We start from the raw sequence: 15,276 nt of genomic DNA, 5'->3' as shown, positions 1-15,276 counted from the left end.
AAGACCCTGGAAGGTAAATGCTTCCACGCATGCGTCTAATCACTTTGACGCATGTGAGGGCTTTCGGCCAGGCGGACATGTCCGGTGAGTCATACAAACGACCGAAAATGTCCGACGGACAGGCTTCCAGCGGACATGTTTCTTAGCAATTGTCCGGTCGGCCGCACACACGACCGAACATGTCCGCGGAAACTGGTCCGCCGGACCAGTTTCAGCGGACATGTTCGGTCGTGTGTACGAGGCCTTGGAGGGACACAACAATAACAACAACAACAATAATAACATCCACTCCAACCTCTGGAGGTGTAACAGGTGGTAAAGCAACAGAGGTGCAAAAGTAAGATCATGATATCGATATCAGGGTGCAATAAATGAGATTAGACAAGAGAAATAATTGCGACACCATAAAAAAAAACAAGCTTTGGATGAAACTATGAAAAAGACTAATAAAAATCAGGAGCATATATTCAGTCTCTTGCAGATAATTGTACTTTATAATTATTGCTTTAATAAGAAACTGGTAACTGTAAAAAAAAAAGGCAGTTTGTACTGACGGTCCAAAGGTAGACTTATTGGGCCGTATTTTAAAAAGTGTATGCGTATATGCGGGCCCTACGATTGTGTGCAAACCACCAAATTGTATCCTCAGAGTAGAAGAGATCCCATTGAAAATAGAAACATGATATAATCACTATATGTTGGCAGGCAACCAATGATCAGTACAGCTGAAGTATAAAGCCGCGTACACACGGTCGGTCCAAACCGATGAAAACGGACTGAAGTTCAGTTTCAGCGGTCCAAACCGACCGTGTGTACGGCCCATCGGTCTGTTGTCCTTCGGTCCAAAAAAATAGAACTTGCTTTAAAATCGAACCGATGGACTCCTGACCGATGGGACCGATAGGTCAAAACCGATGGTTAGTACACAAAAGCATTGGTTCAAAACCCGCTAATGCTCAGAATCAAGTCGACGCATGCTTGGAAGCATTGAACTTTATTTTTCTCAGCACGTCGTTGTGTTTTACGTCACCGCATTCTGACCCGATCGGTTTTGGAAATGATGGTGTGTACGCACATCAGACCATCAGTCTGCTTTAGCGGTGAACCGATGAAAACGGTCTGTCGGACCATTCTCATCGGATGGATCGACCGTGTGTACGCGGCCTTAAAGATATTGATGTTGGTCAATGATGACCTTTGAATACATGGACATGCATATAATGTACGTCAAACATTATAACATTGTGGCATTGTAAAATCACATGTGCAGGCATGTGCTTCTATGTGGATGTCTAATTTAGGACATCCCTAGAGTTCTAATATTGTATATAGCTCACTGCCATGAGATCTGCACTTAGAGCATCACCATCCTCCCATTTATCATCAGACTATATTATAACTTGAGTTTATTGGGTTGCTCAGCTGCTATGTTTATTCAGTGATGTTAATTTCCTGTTCTGGATGATAAAGAACACAAGACAGAGGTATTACCAGACAGAAATAGAATTTGCCAGTTGCCATCATAGCATCACAGCAGACGTTTGCATTCCCACATTGTAGGGCCGTAATGTAGACTATCATCCTTTATTCCACATGCTAAAGATGGCATGACATTAAATAAATAGCCAATCACGCAAAAAGGGAAAGAATTTGAAACCTAATACCACAGCAGAGGTTATGAGATTCATTTTGTGGCATTTGGCAGAGACTGTAGAAAGGAGGAAAAAACATTTGAACACTTCCAGATCTACTAAGTCACCTATTTATTAACATAACCAAGAGTGGCCATTATTGAATGTGATTGCCTTTTGTGAATAATAACAGTGGCAGTAATTTGCCACCCAGGTTGTGTGGGCCAGTAATAGATGATGACAATTGTTACATTGGGTGAATACCCTAATTATCATGGGTCCCTTTCAAATCACATAGGGCTTAAAGTGGAACTAAATTATATCCTTAGGCTGGCTATACATTATACAATTTTATTGTACAACTTTCATTTAGATTTACCAAAATCATATGAGGTCAAACCTAAACACTTTCAACGTGTGTGCAATCAGGCAGGCCCTTGTACTACATAGTTGAAGGTAAATCTAAAGAGAATTGAATAGGAAAATTGTATAATGTATGGCCAGCCTTAGGGCCAAATCCACAAAGAGCGTGCCTAACTTAATTTTTTCCATTTAAGTTACACTGCCCTAAAATTTCTACCTAAGTGCCCGATCCACAAAGCACTTACCTAGAAATTTAGGGCTGTGTAACTTAAATTCCGCCGTCGCAAGGCGTTCCTATTCAAATGGGGGCGATTCCCATTTAAATTAGGCGCGCTCCCGCGCCGGCCGTACTGCGCATGCTCGTGGCGTCATTTTCCCGACGTGCATAGCGCGAAATTACGTTACGCCGAGCTTTGTGGATTGCGACGGGTCAATAAAGTTGCGTCGGGAAAAAAGAAAATTACGGCGCGAAAAAAAAAATTCGAAATTTTAAAAAAAACACGTCGCTGGACAGAAAGGTCTGCTTTTACATGGTGTACTAACTTTACACCATGTAAAAGCAGCCCTAATTTTGCGTATGCGACTTAATACTTACGGAGAAAAAACGAAGCTGAAAAGCTTTGTGGATCTCCGTAAGTGCTAATTTGCATACCCGAGACGGCATTTCGACACGAAATGCCCCCAGCGGCGGATGCGGTACTGCATCCTAACATCCGGCAGTGTAAGTCCCTTACACATGCCGGATCTTCTCCCTAACTATGGGAAACTGATTCTGTGGATCAGTTCCATAGTTAGGAACAGGGATACGACGGCGTTACAGCAATTACGCCGTCGTATCCCTTTTGTGGATTTGGCCCTTAGTCTCTATGTATTCCATAAACATCCGCTACTTAATGGCCATGTAATCCATTTTTCATAAAATAATTTCTTACTATGTTTTTCTATCTCCTCTGTTTATTGCTACATCCTCTGTGGGCCTTCAAACCTCTAATTTCCCCCCCTCACTTACATCCTCTCGTTATAAACAGTGCATGTTGGTTGTGGTCATGCACCCCGTCCCCCACCACCCACATTGCAAGGGTTAAATATTAATTAAAGTGGTTGTAAACCCTCACATATACCCAGTGAAGTGGCCGGTCTCAGGTGATACACAGAAATGAAACAAATCCTCCTACATTAGTTGTACCTGCCTAATTGCAGCCCTTTCTTTTCCAAAGCCATTCAAAATGCTGAATTATAAAGGTTGTCTGAGAGTTTAGAAAAAGGGGGCGGAGAGCTGAAGTTACAGTCTGCAGAGCTCAGTGAGAAGAGCTCTGACAGCTGATTGGAGGAAAGGGGCACACCCCTTCACTTCACACAGGACACAGGAAACCCTCTGAGGCTGTTAATCCGCTGTTGCCATGTTTCTCTTGGTGTCAGGAAAACTTGTCAGAAATTATTCATGCTGATAGCAAAGGAGCAAAGCAGCAGACAGAAATGACACTTCATGTGACAGCCAATCATGGTGGTCACATGAAGTTAAGCCCTGCCCCGCCTCTCAGCATACTAAACCCTTTAAAGGTTCGGCAGGCACCAGCTGTAAGAGGCTAAAAAAATTAAACAATGCAATGTGTTGTATGCATCTCTCCACCACTACCTAATGCACAACAAGCATGTGAAATACAGAGCATAATGCATGTATAATGGTGTTGATGGGCCCCTAATGTAAAAATAATAGAAAAGGTTGTTTATTATTTGATAGTTTCTTATTTTTACATTGGATATAAAGTGTTTGAGAAAAAATGTGCTTCCTAAGGCCCCATACTCACGAGCAAACATGTCTGCTGAAACTGGCCCGCAGGCCAGTTTCAGCAGACATGTTTGCTCGTGTGTGGGCGCGAGCGGGCCGAATTCCAGCAAACATTTGCCCGCCGGGCCTTTTCCCAGCAGACAAATATTCCTGGACTTGTTTTAAAACAGTCCGCTGGAATTCAGCCCGCTCGGACATGTACGGTCGTCAGTACAGACCTACCGTACATGTCCAGGCGCCCGCCGTCCCTCGCATGCGTCGAATGACTTCGACGCATGCGTGGAAGCATTTTAAAGGCGGGCCGCGCACGTCGCCGCGTCATTGTCGCGGCGACACCGCGTCATCGACGCGGCGACACCGCGGACACGCCCCGCGTATTGTTTACGCGCGGACTTCTGTACGATGGTGTGTACAACCATCGTACAGAAGCCCTCTGGCAGACATGTATGGTGAAAACGGTCCGACGGACCGCTTTCACCATACATGTTTGTCCGTGTGTACCCGGCCTTACTGTAAAATAAGATGCTATTGGTAGTAGAGTGTGCATTCTTTCTTCTATATAAATTCAGTAACTCTACAGCCCTTTACCTTTTAATAATCATTTAGTTCTACCTTGAATTTTATTAATTTTATGTTTTACAGTGAGATTACATTATTCCTGCTTTACAACGTTAACATTATACATGTGAATACAATAGGTTTTCATGACACAAACTCCACACTCACTAATGAAGCCAGGCAACAATGTTTGCAGTAATTTGTTAATGTCTTTGGTTTAATCTCAAGAGTACTAATTAACTCAGATATTGTGTCCAACATCACATTTCTGTGTGACATATGGCAAAACTCAAACTTCAATACTCCATTGATTTTAATTCATTGAAACTTATTGTTATTTGCCATGTTCAAGCTGATGGAAGCAATTGAGGCAAATTAATTTATTGCCCCTCATAGTAAGAGTCAGATTGAGTCAGATAATGGTGTGTGTACTATTTTTCTTGTGTCATGTTTAATATTACAAATATGTACCAGAGACACAGGAAAAGAAAAACCGAGTCAGAAATTAAAGCGATAATAGACTCTAGGTTTTTTAACACTTTGAGCAGCTGATAACTTACTGACAATGCAGTATCTTGTCTACAGTGCCTTGCAAAAGTATTCAGCCCCCTTGGCATTTTTCGTGTTTTGTTGCTTCACAACCTGGAATTAATATGGAGTGTTTGAGGATTTGCATCATTTAATTTACAGAACATGCCCATAACTTTGAAGATTTTTTTTTAATATTGTGAAGCAAAGAACAAATAGGACAAAGTAGCAGAAAAAGTCAATGGCCCGGATTCTCAGAGGACTTACGACAGCGTAGCGCCATGTACGCCGTCGTAAGTCCGAATCCGACTCGTCGTATCTATGCGCCTGATTCTTAGAATCAGTTACGCATAGATATCAATTAGATCCGACAGGCGTAAGTCTCTTATGCCGTCGGATCTTAACTGCATTTTTTTTTTGACCGCTAGGTGGCGCTTCTGTCGAATTCCGCGTCGAGTATGCAAATTAGCTAGATACGCGAATTCCCGAACGTACGCGCGGCCGACGCAGTAAAGTTACGACGTTTACCTTAGGCTTTTCCCATTGTAAAGTTGCCCCTGCTATATGAGGCACAGCCAATGTTAAGTATGGCCGTCGTTCCCGCGTCGAAATTTGAAAAAGTTACGTCGTTTGCGTAAGTCGTCCGTGAATGGGGCTGGACGTCATTTACGTTCACGTCGAAACCAATGACGTCCTTGCGGCGTACTTTGGAGCAATGCACACTAGGAAATTCCAGGGACGGCGCATGCGCCGTTCCGCAAAAACGTCAATCACGTAGGGTCACAGTAGTTTTACATAAACACGCCCCCCTGATTTGAATTAGGCGGGCTTACGTCGGCCGATTTACAATACGCCGCCGCAACTTACGGAGAAAGTGCTTTGAGAATACAGCACTTGCCCGTCTAAGTTGCGGCGGCGTAACGTAAATCGGATACGTTACGCCGCCGCAGAGATACGCCGCTGGACGTGAATCTGGGCCAATGTGCATAACTATTCCACCTTTTGTGGCTATCACAGCTCCAATTCGCTTTGGATAAGTCTCTATGAGCTTGCCACATCTTACCACTGGGATTTTTGTCCATTCCTCCTTGCAAAACTGCTGCAGCTCCATCCAAGTTGGATGGTTTGCGCTTGTGAACAGCAATCTTTAAGTCTGACCACAGATTTTCTATTGGATTGAGGTCTGGGCTTTGACTAGGCCATTCCAACACATTTACATGTTTCCCCTTAAACCACTCAAGTGTTGATTTAGCAATGTGTTTGGGGTCATTGTCCTGCCGGAAGGTGAACCTCTGTCCTAGCCTCAAATCACACACTGAGTGGTACAGGTTTTGCTCAAGAATATCCCTGTATTTAGCACCATCCATCTTTCCCTCAATTCTGAACAGTTTCCCAGTCCAGACTGCTGAAGAACATCCCCACAGCATGATGCTGCCACCACCATGTTTCACTGTGGGGATGGTGTTCTTTGGGTGATATGATGTGTTGGGTTTGCGCCAGACATAGCGTTTTCTTTGATGGACAAAAAAAAAGGATTTTTTAATACAGCTTACCTGTAAAATCCTTTTCTTGGGAATACATCACGGGACACAGAGCATTAATTACTTAATGGGTTATGTAGTCACCACAGGTGATTGGACACTAGTAAACCCAATTAAAATTGAGTTCCTCCCCTATATAACCCCTCCCAAATGGAGAGTACCTCAGTTTTGTAGCAAAGCAATAAGTGTCCCACGTTTAACTCCGAAGAGGGGCGGGAGCCCTGTGTCCCGTGATGTATTCCCAAGAAAAGGATTTTACAGGTAAGCCGAATTAAAAAATCATATTTTCTTGCTCATACATCATGGGACACAGAGCCTTAATTACTTAATGGGATGTCCCATAGCAATGCTAAAATTGAGGGGAGGGAGACACAGATCAGAATAAGACCGCTATTGGCCAGAGGATCCATACTGCTGCCTGCAGTACACTACGCCCAAAGGCGGCATCCTCATACCCTCTCACATCTACATGGTAGAACTTAGTAAATGTATGGACCGAAGACCAAGTAGCAGCCTTACAGATCTGAGCCATGGAGGCCTGGTGATGCACTGCCCATGAAGCACCAACTGCTCTAGTCGAGTGCGCTTTCACCTGAAAAGGAGGAATCTTCTTTTCTAAACCATAGGCCTGAATAATGACTTGTCGAATCCAACATGCAATAGTAGATTTCGACACTGCCTGGCCCTTCCTTGGGCCCTGAGGCAGAATAAACAGACAATCAGTCTTCCGTATCTGATCCGTAGCTTGCAGATAAACTTTTACCGCTCTTGTAACATCTAGAGTGTAGACTCTCTTCCTCCGCAGACTGCGGATCTGGAAAAAAAGACGGTTGGACTATATCTTGATTCAGATGAAATCCTGAAACCACCTTAGGTAAAAAGTCAGGTGAGGACACAGCACCACCCTGTCATCATGAATAATCATATACGGTTCTTTACACGAAAGAGTCGCCAATTCCAATACCCTCCTTGCTGAGGATATGGCTACAAGAAAAAACAGTTTCTTTGTCAAAAGACTTAGAGAAGCATGGTGTAATGGTTCAAAGGGTAATTTCTGTAAAACAGACAATACCAAATTCAAATCCAATGGGCACACAGGGGACTTAACTGGCAGATTCAGGCATAGTGCTCCCTGAACAAACGCCTGGACTAGGGAATGAGAGGCAAGCAGTTTTTGTAAGAATAACGACAAGGCAGAGATTTGGCCCTTGATAGTGCTCAAGGCCAACTTCATATTTAAGCCCAACTGAAGAAAGGCAAGAATCCTATTAATGGCATACTTCCTAGGATGCCACCTTCTGGATTCACACCAGGAAACATATGCCTTCGAGATTCTGTAATAGATGAGCCTGGAGGCCGGTTTCCTAGCATTGACCAGAGTGGAAAGGACTGGGCCTGAGAGCCCACGTTTCCTCAGAATGTGGGTCTCAATAGCCAAACCGCCAAATTTAGACTTTGTAAAGCAGGATGGAATTTTGAACCCTGTGATAGTAGGTCCGAGCATAGTGGGAGAACCCAAGGTCTTCCTTCTGCCACCCTTGCGATTTCTGCGTACCAGGGCCTCCTGGGCCAAGCCGGGGCGATCAAAATAACCAGCTTTCCTTCCCTCTTGACTCTCTGAAGGCATCGTGGGAGAAGCAGAACTGGAGGGAACGCATAAATCTGAGAATATCGATCCCACAAAATTGTCAGCGCATCTGAGCCTTGAGCAAAAGGATCTCTTGTTCTTGACACAAAGCTGTCCAGTTTTGTGTTGAACCTGGAAGCCAACAGGTCCACATCTGGGGTACCCCATTTTTGACATATGATTTGAAATATGTTGGGGTGTAGAGACCATTCTCCTGGACTCAGCTGCTGGCGGCTTAAAAAATCCACCTGCCAATTTTCTACCCCTGGATTAAAGAGCGCAGACATGCAAGGAACATGCCTTTCTGCCCAGGACAAGATGTGATTCACCTCTCTTTGAGCAGCCATACTTCTGGTGCCTCCTTGGTGATTGATATAGGCCACAGCCGTAGCATTGTCAGACTGTATCCGAACAGGACAACCCTGCAGTCTGTAAGACCTGACTCTGAGGGCCCGATGAATTGACCGAATCTCCAGAATGTTGATGGGTAGGAGCTTTTTGGCTCCAGACCACTTCCCCTGGTCAGATGCCTCTTCTAGAACTTCCCTGGCATCTGTGGTTACCAATTTCCAGGTAACTGGAGTAAAGGATTTTCCTTTTGACAGATTTTGGGGGAGCAACCACCAATTGAGGCTCTGGCGAACCTTTGGAGATAAGATCATAGGAAGGTCCAGGGCCCGAACATCTTTGTTCCAAGCGCACAGAATTCTGCCCTGTAACGGCCTTGAGTGAAACTGGACGTAAGGGACAGCCTCGCATGAGGCTACCATCTTTCCCAATAACTTCATGCATAGCTGGATGGAAGGCCTTCTTTTTGCCATTATCACTCGGACTAAGTCTCCTATGGCTTTTGCCTTTGGCTCGGAAAGTAATAACTTTCTTTGGGATGTGTCTATAATCATGCCCACATACTCCATCCTTCTTTGAGGCTGTAAGGAGGATTTCTACAGATTGATGACCCAGCCTAGGTATGCCAAATACTTCACTGTGCTGTGCACATTGTGTACCAAGCGTGCAGCGGACTGATCTATGATCAACAGATCGTCCAGATAGGCTGTTACTGCAATGCCCCATGCCCTCAGCCTTGCCAGGGCCGGGGCAAGTATTTTCGGGAACACTTGAGGTGCCGTAGCCAGCCCGAAAGAAAGGGCCACAAACTGACAGTGGCGCCGATCCACCGCAAACCTTAGAAATCTTTGGTGAGCGGGGAATATTGGTACATGTAGATATGCATCTCTGATGTCTATTGATGCCAGGAATTCTCCTCCCTGAAGGGTGGAGACAACTGAACCGACAGACTCCATGCAAAAGGAGCGGATGTTCAGAAACTGATTCAGGTTTTTCAGATCTAGAATAGGTCTGACATCCCCATTTGGTTTTGAAACCGTGAAAAGGCCTTTTTTTTCGGAGTCTTTGGCAATTCTTGATCTCAGAAACCGGGGTGGCGGAAGCTCTCTGAATTCCAGCTAGCCTGAGGACACCGTGGAGATGACCCACTTGTCCTGAACTTCGTTTCCCCAGGTGTTTGCAAACTGCAGCAGCCTTCCCCCTACTCGGCCAAGCGGGGGCGTCCCTTCATAGGGAAGTTTTGGGGGTCTGCTTGGAAGATTTTGAACCCCAAGTTATTTTTGCCCTTGGGCTTGTCTCTGGGCCTTTCCCCTAGTGCTAGACTGGGGAGGCCATCGCTACTGCATGGAGAATGAGGTTCCAGGGGCTGGGGAAAGAGAACGCCTAAATGAAGGACGTTTACTCTTCTTTTTAACCGGCAACAGAGTAGACTTGCCTCCGGTAATCTTTTGGATGTATTTATACAAGTTATACCCAAACAGGCATCCTGCCCCAAAGGGGAACGCTGCCAAGTATCTTTTGCAAGAAACCTCGGCTTCCCAATGTTTCAACCAAAGGGACTTGCGCATGTGTACCAGCAGGAGATTCAAGCGAGATGCTTGCTGAACAGAGTCTATAATCGCATCAATCCCAAAACACAGGGCCTTAGGAAGGTCCTGATGAACCTCAATCTCCTCTGTAGGGAGGAGGTTAACTCTCTGCTTCATTTGTTCCTTGAGGAACTGACATACACCAATAGCTGCAACTGCAGGTTGTACTACAGCCCCAGCCATGTAGGAGGAGGCTTTCAATAGGGACTCCAGCTTATTATCAGTTGGATCCTAAAACCCTGAGTATTTTTGTTTGCACAAGAAATAGCTGCATCAATAGCAGGTACCCCCATTTCTTAGTGAAACCTTCCTCCATAGGATAAAGGAGGGTAAACTGCTTAGGGGGAGAAAACAGTTTATCTGGGTGAACCCAGTCATCGTACATCAGTTTATCCAGCAAGGGATGAACTGAAAAGGAGCATGCAGCCTGTGGGAATTTCCAGGATCCCAAAGAAGAAGCAGAGGACATAGAAGCTTCAACAGGAGGCAATATGTTAATGGCACGCACCATCTCTGCATAATATTGCACCTGCATCTTTAGCGACTGAGAGTTATAAGGACTGCACATGATCCTCATCTCCAGAGAGGGATTTTTCACCCTCAGAATGCTCATCTGATGAGAGAGCCAGAGCAGAAGAAGGGAATCTGCTATCTTTTAAGGAGGTTGCGATTATAGTGGCAATCCTTCCTTCTAATCCATCCAAAGCAACTTTTAAAGTGTCCTCAGTGACGTATACAGGAGCTGCCATAGGAGAAACTTCAAAACCAGACAGGGCCACATGATCATCCTGTGAGGCTGCTACCAGACTGACAGAGGGGGATGGTAAACTGCAGGCAAGCTCAGAATCCTTAGCCATAAGCGGGGATTTCCTGGTGCCTCTTTTACTAGCCCTTGTACCTCTTCTGGGGGACATAGTCCTTACTGCAAAGCAAAGGTACTATCCACAAAATGCAATCACTGTTGTGCTACAGTCTTACAATACACACATATCAGCTCACTGCACAACCTGATGCTGAGTAGGAGTCTTAGGTTTTCCTGGTTCAATCCACAGGGATGCTTCTGGCATGCTGGGCTTTAAATTAGCCTCTTGGCACCTGCATGGGCATGAGCAACCATGGCCCCCCCCTCTCCATCTGTCCATAGACAGTACAAAAGCACGCTCCCGGCGCGCGCTGACTGTCATGGCGGCGCCCAAGGCGAAGAGGAAAGGAGAGCAGATCACTGGGGTTTCTTGGGGGGACCCCTGTATGCATTTTTTGTGGCAGAGCCTGCAGTGGATTTGGTGAATGGTATTTAACTGACCGAATTCACTGAGCGTGTCCTGGGTGGCTATGTAAGAATACACCAGGTATGTACTTACTCCCTCTAGTAGTGAAAACCAGGAAAGACATCCTACTCACAGAAGATAAACATTTTAAAAAAATTATCCTCTCTTACCTTATCCACGCCGCAGGAAAGCTACATCACGGCGGGTATGTTGTGCCAACCTTCAGGTTTACAAGGGTTCCTACTTAGAGGAACCTCATACCTGGACCCGTAGAAGACTCTGCCAGTAACTTTTCGTGCCACAGTTGCATTAGTACACCAAAGCCTGGATCCCAGAGCCCAGACCTCCGCAGAGAGACATTACAGGCAAACCTTGTTTCGTCTTTACACAAGGCCCAGGTACCACCCATCTTAGGCTTTTGATATCGGCCCGAGATATGGATCCGGTTATAGCTCCTAGGCCTCCGTAGAAAACCATCAAAAGAGCTTTTTCTTCTTAGCACATGTTCAATGTGACCAACCACCTTAGACACTAGTGAAAAAACTGAGGTACTCTCCATTTGGGAGGGGTTATATAGTGGAGGAACTACATTTTAATTGAGTTTACCAGTGTCCAATCACCTGTGGTGACAACATAACCCATTAAGTAAATAAGGCTCTGTGTCCCGGGATGTATGAGCAAGAAAATTCAATTTTAGTCTCATCAGACACAAGGACCTTCCTCCATACATTTTGGGAGTCTCCCACATGCCTTTTTGCAAACTCAAAACGTGCCAATTAGTTTTTTGCTGAAAGTAATGGTTTTCTTCTGGCTACTCTGCATTAAAGCCTAACTCTATATAGCGTACGGCTTATTGTCGTTCTATGTACAGATACTCCAGTCTCTGCTGTGGAACTCTGCAGCTCCTCCAGGTTTACCTTAGGTCTATGTGCTACCTCTCTGTTTAATGCCCTCCTTGCCCGGTCTGTGAGTTTTGGTGTGCGGCCGTCTCTTGGCAGGTTTGTTGTTGTGCCATGTTCTTTCCATTTGGTTATGATAGATTTAATGGTGCTTCTAGGGATCATCAAAGATTTGAATATTTTTTTATTTTATTTTTAACCTAACCCTGACTTGTACTTCTCAACAATATTGTCTCTTACTTGTTTGGAGGGTTCTCTGGTCTTCATGGCAGTGAAAACTTTCCTAAAATATTTACTACTGCAGATGCCTTTTTCATTAACCTTCCCCCAGATAAGACAATGTGAAAATAAACCATTGGATATATAGCTGAGAGAAATCACTAGCATATTCTTATATATTCCTTTATAGCTAAATACACATTTCATTGTGTATAACTTACTACTAGTGTTTATTAAAACTTTTTGTTTGTGTCTTCAAAGCTCTGAACTATTCCACCTAATAAGCGGAGGTTTCCTTGATGCGGGGGTAGGTTGGACTTTGCACAACCTTGGTGTGGCCAATCACTGGTCCCAATACAGGGGGCGTGTTCTCTTTAACGCCTCCCGTCCCATCATCAACATCAGATGGGATGCGCGCGCACATCCGGCCACCTTATCATCCTTGGCCGGTCTGAGACTGTCAACACATGTCTCCCCCCTATGCGCTCCAGCCTACATCATCACGCTGGAGCGCACTGGATGCGCGCGCAAGTAACTTGGGACGCGTGGACCGGATATGATGCCAGGGGTCATGTTTGACTCTTATCATTTCCGGTGGAGATGTCGTTCTTAAGGCCAGCGCTGACACAATGTATGTCAGACGCTGACTTGGACGGCGTGAGGGAAGATATCACAGTACACGTGGAAGTTTGCTTCAGTCAGCTCTCTGGTGTTACAACACAAATAAGGTAATTACTTTCTAGTTCATCTCTTTAGGTTTTAATCCTCTATGTAGGCTTTCCTGGTCATGGGCATGAACTTAATCTACTCATTACTCTGTCTATTTTTAGAATCGGAACCTAAATAGATATAACGGCCCTTGGACCATTCTGACAGTATTGCCTTTAAGTATAATGCCACTGGGATAGCATATCCCCCTAGGACATCAGCTTATAGCACTATATACTCCATGTTATTAACCATCTAAGGTAAACTTTCTTCCTTTTCAATTACATTCTTTTCTAATAGACGGGCACTACGCTGCAATGCAACAGTTACTTATTATTTTTTAAAAAATAAATTGAATTCATTTATATACTTATATGCATACATATTTTGTATTTTACTTACTTATAGAATATATTATGAATTCAGTATGAACTACACTGGACTCTATTGACAGCTTTAACCCTATATCTAAACTTCACTACTACTGAGGTAATACTCTCTAGTTTTTTATATATATTTGTTAGACTGTATCCATACTTATTCAAGGCTTAGATACTTACTCGGTCTATGTCCATTTAAAAACAAGATACTTATTTTAATTTAACAAAAATGTCTATAAATATATATGGATACCTCCTTAATCTGCTGTATCATTATCATTCTTTCTTCTCCTTTTATATCTTTATTTTTAATTCCTTAGGAGAGAATTAGATACAACGTACAAATACCTGTATCTCTTCCTCCTCAATTGTGGTGACCCCCTCTATACATCTCATTGTCCGCACCTGTTAAAATCAAGTGGATCTGGCTTCCACTGATTGAAAGTGCAGCAGTCAATGCCTTCCGCCCGCATCGGGTTCGCCTCCGCTACTTTCTTGGCAGCTTGTTCTGCCATGGTTTTTGAGCTTTTTAAACACATATTGGTAAGCGCACTATATATTTTAGTATCTGTATCTGTGTTGAACACTCATTTACAAAGTTTAAATATATTACATTGATCATACCTGTATTAATGATTAACTCTTATGTCGTACACAGACCATTACATGTAAATAAGGAACAGAAGTATCATGCAAGCCCTGATGAAGCACACCTAAGTGCGAAACTAGTTGGCAATATCGCATCTACTTTTCTTCTAATTATAACCTTCATTTCCTTTTTTGTATAAATCATGTAAATTTGGTCGTGATCATGTATATTTCATTTTTTGCTAACTTATTTTATGAAATGTGAAACTTTATATCTATTTAATTAAATTATTTTTGATATCTAAAAACCTTGTGTTTTGTGCGCCTACCTTCGATACTAAGAGCAACACACCTCACGTAAAAATCCCTATATTTGGAGAGGAGATTTTCCTCCTCCCCTTATATAAGCTAAACCCTTTTATTTTTTACGGTCTTCATGGCAGTGTTTGGTTGGTTGGTGTTTGGTGTTGCAGCCTCTGGGGCCTTTCAAAAAGGTATGTATATGTAATGACAGTTGATGTGACACTTATATTGCACACAGGTGGACATCATTTCACTAATTATGTGACTTTTGAAAGTAATTTGTTGCCACAGAGTTTTTTATGGGCTTTATAACAAAGGTGGTGAATACATAGGCACATGCCAATTATCATTTTTTTATTTCTGAAAAATAGTTTTATGTATATATTTTTCTAATTTTACTTTACCAACTTAGACTTTTGTGTTTTGATCCATCACATATAATTCAGATTAAAAAAACATTGAACTAAAGGCTGTAATGTAACAAAATGTAAAAAGTCAAGGGGGTGAATACTTTTGCAAGGCACTGTATGTTCCAGTTTCTTCTGGTTGAGCCGGAAGTATATGCCATTTCCTGAGTGATTGACCGCATGACGTACCTAGAGGACACCTAATTAGCATATTGTCCAAGAACTTAAATATGCGGGTGGTTGACGCGATTCCGTATTTGCTGACAAAGTCCTGCCCATAGGATTAATATGTACGGAATGGAAGGAATCACGTGACATCACCCGCGGCCATCATTGTGTTTAACATCACGAACGCTTGTACACCGGGCACTAGGCGATAGTGCCTTGTTTTTAAGTTTACCTTTGAATCTTTTAACCACTTCAGCCCCGGAAGGATTTACCCCCTTCCTGACCAGAGCATTTTTTGCGATTCGCTTTAGCTGACAATTGCGACGTTGTACCAAAACAAAATTCCCACAAATAGAGCTTTC

General features: G+C 43.6%; 1 long non-coding RNA gene across 1 annotated transcript; it reads left to right on the top strand.

The window, feature by feature from the left end:
* The first annotated feature begins 13,400 nt into the window (after positions 1 to 13,400).
* On the top strand, positions 13,401 to 14,179 carry LOC120924827. The gene is made up of 3 exons (XR_005746442.1): positions 13,401 to 13,557; positions 13,769 to 13,991; positions 14,107 to 14,179. It is a non-coding gene; the product is annotated as an uncharacterized LOC120924827 (long non-coding RNA).
* Positions 14,180 to 15,276: the final 1,097 nt, after the last annotated feature.

Source organism: Rana temporaria, chromosome 1 (genome assembly GCF_905171775.1).
Source record: "Rana temporaria chromosome 1, aRanTem1.1, whole genome shotgun sequence".
Classification (NCBI taxonomy): Eukaryota; Metazoa; Chordata; class Amphibia; order Anura; family Ranidae; genus Rana; species Rana temporaria.
This window is presented reverse-complemented; position numbering and strand designations above follow the sequence as displayed.